The sequence below is a fragment of the Arachis duranensis genome, chromosome 3 (assembly GCF_000817695.3).
Source record: "Arachis duranensis cultivar V14167 chromosome 3, aradu.V14167.gnm2.J7QH, whole genome shotgun sequence".
NCBI classification, from domain to species: domain Eukaryota; kingdom Viridiplantae; phylum Streptophyta; class Magnoliopsida; order Fabales; family Fabaceae; genus Arachis; species Arachis duranensis.
In genome coordinates, this window is record NC_029774.3 from 13,718,558 (window position 1) to 13,725,742 (window position 7,185).

The window sequence follows — 7,185 nt, forward strand, 5'->3', positions numbered from 1 at the left end:
TATAGATTAATATAAAAAGAATTAGCTTTAAATTTTAAATAAATGAACTAAACAAAATAGCTTGTAATTCAAATCAATTTTAATTTCAACCATTTTTTATTAACTATATATAAAAGACAAGTTAAAAAACTTACTTTTTTTTCCTAATAAAAAAATTAAACGCAAAGCAGTTTTTATAGCACAAGAAATAATGTTGAGGTATTTGAGGACAACGTAACAATTAGGCATGCATTTATTCCAAGAAGCAGTGTATTTGGACCCATTTGATGTTGATGATGATGATATGGTAGTAGTTGATCTATATTATTATGGGTCTTAACTCTTACGTTAGACATGAATGAAGTTGCCATCCAAATGGGGCATCTATTCACATGGCTGCTCATGAATATGAGACCCAAAACAATGGTATCAACTTGTTTTTTTCTAACCCTAGTTTCCTACGTACTACATGTTGGATCCTTTATTTCTTCTTTTCTAAAACCTAAATTGTCAGGTACAGACATAATTAGTTTTATATAGTGAGAATGTTTTTGGGAAGAGAAAAATTGATGAAGATTTTTATTAAATTTATAAATAAATAAAAGAATGTTAGAAAGTCAATAAAATTTATTATTGAAAAGTACTAAAAGGTCATTTGAATTTATTATTTTTGACTATCAATTAGTCATTAATATTTAAGATATAAGTTAAAAGTATGTTATTAAATCAGTAGATCAAAAAAATTTAGTTTATAGCTAAAAGTGATGGTAAAAAATAATAAATTTTAATAATTTTTTAATAATTTTTTTATTATTTTTGGTTAATAAATCATTAATGTTTAAAATGTATACTAAAAATATGTTGTTAAATTATTAAACTAAAAAAACTAAATTAATGACTAAAAATAATAGTAAAAAATAATAAATTCTATTAGTGTTTGAACATTTCTCAAATAAATATATGTAATATAAATTTTTCCAAAACTCCATTCTTCACCGTAAGATTATTCTTAATATCACGAGTTTTTTAGTAAATTTATCTTTTAAATTTAAAGTATGGACCATGCCTAACCCTATTTATTAGAAGAATAGATGCGATAAAAAATTTAATATTATATCATAAATTATCTCACCCAAATATTGAACTGATTAAGAGAAATGGTTAATTGACGCCTTAGCTTGCAGCAATTGGCGGATAATGTTTGCTAGGTTTTCAAATTCATGTTTGGTAACCAACTAGCTAAACACATATATGTAACAGTTCATCTGATACAGTATTTTGCTAATTTAGTTAGAGTCCTTTATGTTTTATGAGGTTGTAATTCGGTAATAATTTGAAGTTAGCTTTGGAGCAAAAGTTGAATTATTTTCATATGACTTTAAAGTTACGAATTCAAGTGGTGAAAATAGCTACTAATATAATTATTAAGTTAAATTGTATACATTATATTTTTTTAGATACAATCCTTTTTAAAATCCAGCATTAACAATTTGTTAATATTTGAACAGCAATATTTTGTTTGAGCAAAAGAAAACATGTGTAATTTTAGAGTAAAAGAAAAAAGAATCATGTGATGCAAAGGAAAAATATAGAATTAATTAGTTCATAATGTTTGAGTTGACCAACTGAAGGAGAATTAATTAGTGCTTATAAAGTGTCCTTGCTTTGTTTCTAGATTGGTGAAACTGAAATCATATACTAACATAATTGACTTTGAAATACTATTCTACTTGTAATTATTATTGCACGTCTGTTAAATAAAATAATAATAAAAAGAACACAAACTACCTGTTGTATGGATTGGTGCAATGCAAGCAAGTTGTTAGTCGTGTCTCTTTCAGGAATTGTGCCTAACTGCTTATGCTTAATTCTAAAATAAATCTTACACAAAAATAAAAATAATGTTAGANTTATGATATTTAATTAATATTAAATAAAATAATTTTAAATTATTTAGACTGATTTTTTTTTTTAAACATTATTGATATAATGTTTTACCTTAGTCATACTTTATCTGTAAAGGTTTAATATAAACTCATAAACGTGGCATTAATAAGTAGTACCCTTAATTAATATGTTTATAAGAAATAATAAATTCAATTTATATTAACATTGACACTTATTATTTTGTTGATCAGTTTCATTGTGGATCAAAATTTAACCTAAATTCATAGAAATAGAATGGATATGAATTTTGACTTAATTTATCCTAATTTTTTGTACACCCAATTAATTTCTTAAAATGATAATATATAGTGTTAGAAGCTTACCTTAAATTTTATAAGAACTACTAATTTTTTATATATAAATAACCGACGAAAGCACCCAATAGAAAGAAAAATTAAGAGATAAGACTCAAAATAGTATCTGAAATTACACTCGAGTTTTAAAATAATCCTTAAACTTAATAGTTACCCAATTTTATTCCTGAAGTTGCGCGTTAGAACCCACAGTCATCCTTCTAGCAATTTCCATCTACCTACCTCCACTGGAAATTTAATTTGGACTCCTCTGTGACATAATGGAAAAGAAACGGCTAGCTGACATGGAAGAGTAAACTTTTTTTATTCAATTTGGTCTCCTAAATTGAATTTAAAAATCCTAATCCCCAACTTTAAAGATTACTGCTTGCATTGCTCACTCTCTTCTCCTCTCTTTACTCTTCTCCATCTTCAAAGTCTTGCGATTATGGCTAGCACGAGCAACACTGTTGGAAGTTCGAACAACCTACGATCTTTTGAAAACATTATGAGGAGAATGACTAGAAACAGAGATTCGCGTTTGTCAAAATGGTGTGAGTGCGGGTCGAGACTAGTGTTGCGATGGTCAGCGACGGATTCTAACCCAAAAAGCCGTTCGTCGGTTGCCCAAACTACAATGTAAGTAACAAGTGGTGTGGGTGATTCAGTTTCTTGTTTTTTGGATGCAGAACTGTAGGTAACAGGTGGTATGGATTGTTTCTGTGAGAAGATAAAATTCTAAAAGAAGATATGATAACATGTGATGGTAAAATAAGTCCTTTAGTTAACAATGAAGAATGGGAGATAAAGATTGCTTGAAAATTTAGGAGGTTAAAGTCTGAAGTTAGGGTTCTAAAATTGGGTGAGATTTTGATGTTGGTATTTATGCTGCTGATTATAGGAGCTATTTTTCTGTTAAAGCTAGATAGACAATTTGGCCAATTATATCTGACAAAAAATAAATGACATATTATATGCACATGTTGTTCATATACCTGTACCTATCTTTTTATTTGAAACAAATGCAAATTAAAATAAACAACATGTACTTGTCTTTTTGTTTGAAACAAATACAAATTAAAGTAATCAACATTACTGTGCTCGCATATTTTGGCAATTGGAGAAAAAATATGAAATAATAATTCATTCATCCACATTATAATACTTGTCCATGATATAATGAAACACAGTCAAAACATTGTTCATCCAGAAACATTATTCATTCATGTCAAAGTTTTCATAATTAAGCCCTTGCAAAGTCATAAATCCATAGTATCCTAATTAAGACAGGATTAAAAGTATATAATTCAAACAAAATAGATGGACAAAAACACTAATTATTTCATATACATAATAATCTAAATCTTCATTTTTTGGTTTTGGGTGGTCTGAATCCAGGATTAGGCACAAACTTTATAAAATTTACAAGCCTTGTAGTAATCCCCTCAAACCTTGAATAGAATTAGATGGAGAATTTCTTGATGCTTGAGTGCTAGTTGGTGGGGTGGCAGCAGGTGGAGTGCTGTCTGATAAATTGCTGCTTCTTGAAGTGGATTTTCTGGCTTTGAAATTTTTTTTTGGGAGAAAGTTTTGGTAGCCTAACAGTAGTGGGTGAAACCTATCAACGAAAATATGTAAAGTAGTTAGTAAAATTGATAAGAATATGTATTTAATAAAATCAATGTCATTTAATATTGTGAACCTCTTGAGAGTCATCAGTTTATAACAAGAGTGGTTAACTGAGTTCAAGCTGGATTTCAGTATGAGGTTGTGGGACAGGGGTGGCTTCACCACTGTTTACCGGTCCAACTGGAGCAGAATTGTTGGACTGACCTTCACCACCATTAGCAGCAATAGCCTCTGCAGCAGTAGCCTCCTCTTCATCAGCAGTCCTCTTTGCACAATTTCTCTTGGTGTGTCCTACTTCACCATAATAACGTCATCGACCTTTTTATAATTTCTTTTCAATTTGGTCTTCTGCTTTTTACTCCCACTTGACTCCTCATCTGCATCCGTTCTTCTTTTTTCTTAAGTGGCCCTGGCTTCTTTCTAAATTTTGGTACTTGTGGTCTGTTATATGGTGACTTTTTTCATAGTGTTTGACATGGAATTGGATTGATATTGAAGGCATAGGTGTCATTATATGCTTACGTAGTCAACCATTTGTGACAAAATTCATCCGATCTTTTACCAACCCTTACCAATGCAGCACAAGCATACACACATGGCATCTCAAAACAGAATTAACACAATAACAAAAATAACAATAATAAGATAATTATAATCTCAATTCCCACTCATGGATAACAATAATAAGATAAAAATAAAGATATAAAAGCATATTACCACTCAATTGCCAGAAACTACATGTGCAGAACTTTTTTTTCAAATCCACAACTATATTGGTTGGCCAGCCATAAACTTCAAATTTCTCGTAGTTTGTGTCACCAGGCCACATAGGGACCCAATTTTTCGATTACTTCCTTATCTTTTCTAATCTGCTGTGCTGTATTAGAGACAGAATTCCAAATTCAACTTGACTTTGTTCCTTGCTATAGATCTCATTGTATACATCCTGACTTTTTCCAATAGTGTGATAATAGGCTTAGCTCTAGCTTCTTTGATCCTAGAGTTGAAGACTTCACAAGTATTATTACAGATGTTGTCTATTTTAGGGGCATTATTGAAAAAAATCCGACTCCAAGAGTCTCTAGGTCACTTGTTTAAATAATCCCAAGCTTCCTTATTAACCCTCTCAATTTTTTTGATAATTTCAAGAAATTCATCCTGACTAGTACACCTTGCACAATCCCACAGTAGCTCTCTAAGCTGGAGGTCCTTCTATTGTTTATTGAAGATTTTCTATAAATGCCTAATACAAAATCTATGATGAACAACTAAAAAAACTTCCTTAACTGCATGGATGAGGTCCTGATTCAACATACACAGTAAGTATAAGACTTGTTATTAATTAGACATCAGAATAGTTTCTAAAATTGCATAACCATCTAATTAGTTCCTAAATTTTTATAAATAACATCTAATTGGTCTCTAAACTTTTATAAGTGACATCTATTTAGTTCTTTTTCAATCATTTAAACTTGTCAATTTAGTCTTCATCCATATCATCAACACATTGTAAAACATGTATAAACAATAGTCATATATATACAGAAGTCTAACAAGTATGGAAATAAATAGTTAACACTGTAATAAAAAAAACAACAGCCAAATAATAAACTAATTACAGTAGTCAAATAGTTGGTGATTTACACTTACTTCACTTATAGTCTTATATTATTCAACCACCATGAATTCCTAATCTTCTGCCGCATTTAGCTTTTCCCGTAGCAAATTTATTTCCATCTAAAACTATAATATATCACTATCTGTATATGAAGTTTATAAGATTAGATAGAAATATAGCAGGGGCTAGTTTCACTTTATTTTTATTTAGACCACAAAAAAAAACTAATTATATGTATGTGCTGCCTAAACTATCCAACATATACTAAAGAGTAACTGAATGTTTCAATGAATCCTCTGAAAAAATAGTTATCTAAATAACAACAATAACAACAAGCAGAATTTTAAAACAGTATTTAATTCTACAATAACAATAATCATATGATAGATTAGGCTACAAGTCTAAAGTGTTAACTATTAATTGTTAACATAAAAAAAATAATATCAATGATGTGGCATGCATTTTAATCAAAAGATCAACAATTTAATTCAAAACACAGCAAAAATTTTTGTCAATCATGTCATTAGTAAGAATTAATATCCCTTTTACTTTGCATTTAATAAAAAAAGGTTATTAGTACTGGCACCAGCAAACACAGGCACCTTTTTTTATTAATATGTTGATAAAAACTAACTCTAACTAATGGATTCAGCTAAAAAATGTTTTAAATTTATTGAATAAAAGAGTTAAAATATATTTTTAATTATTTCAGTGCATTGAAATTGCAGAAATAATATTCTATTAAAAAATAGGAACCTATTATAAAGTGTCTGTAGCAAACTATATTTACTAGAGTAAAATAATTTAAAATTAAACAGCAAAGATATTACACCTCAATTGCTACTTTCTTTCGACTTTCATATAATAGACTAATTATACACCAGTTATATAACAATTGATAAAGATAATTAATGAGCCAAATATTAGTTGTACACAATAAATTTAATTTAATTACATACTTTCTGCATATCTAATATAAAATACAACTTATTTTACTTATAATCTCTCAAATCTTGATCAGTTATCAGTATTTTCAATAAGGACAATTACATAGGCAATCACATATATGTAGTTGTTTGCATCTTAGCTAATAACAGACAGAATTTGACGACCATCTTGAGTCTTTAGAAAAGTTCTATCTAAGCCTATAAAAAGTCTGCAACCAACTAAAAATTCTCTTTTACACACATCCAAATAAATATACATCTTCTCAAAGATTAGATCATCATTAGAGTTGGACTAAGATATAACACCAACTGTCACAGTAAAATCTGGATTACTCTTCAGCAGCATCAGCCCATAATCCCTCACCATCCCATATTGGACAGCAACATCACTATACACAATAACTCTATAGCATCTCCTAAAATCCTAGTCAGTGAAGATTTGTTCAGATCCAAATCACACTTTATCTTAAAATATTGTGCAGTCTTAGAGTATCTTAGATTAGGATATTTTTTTAGTTTTTTCACCAATTTGTAGGCTAGCTACTTCTTATTAGCCAGTCTATTTTTGGTCTCTCTTGCACAAGTGTGGTCATCCATAAACGTCTTGATCTGCAAGCAATTGTTCTCAATATTATTAGAAGCATACACCAGTCAACCACAGCTCTCATCCTTACACACAGCTCTTATTCTTACATCATTATTCTTCTTAAACCAAATTTTTCTACCCTCCTGAATACAATATTCACGCACAGTCTCTTTGAACTCTATCTTT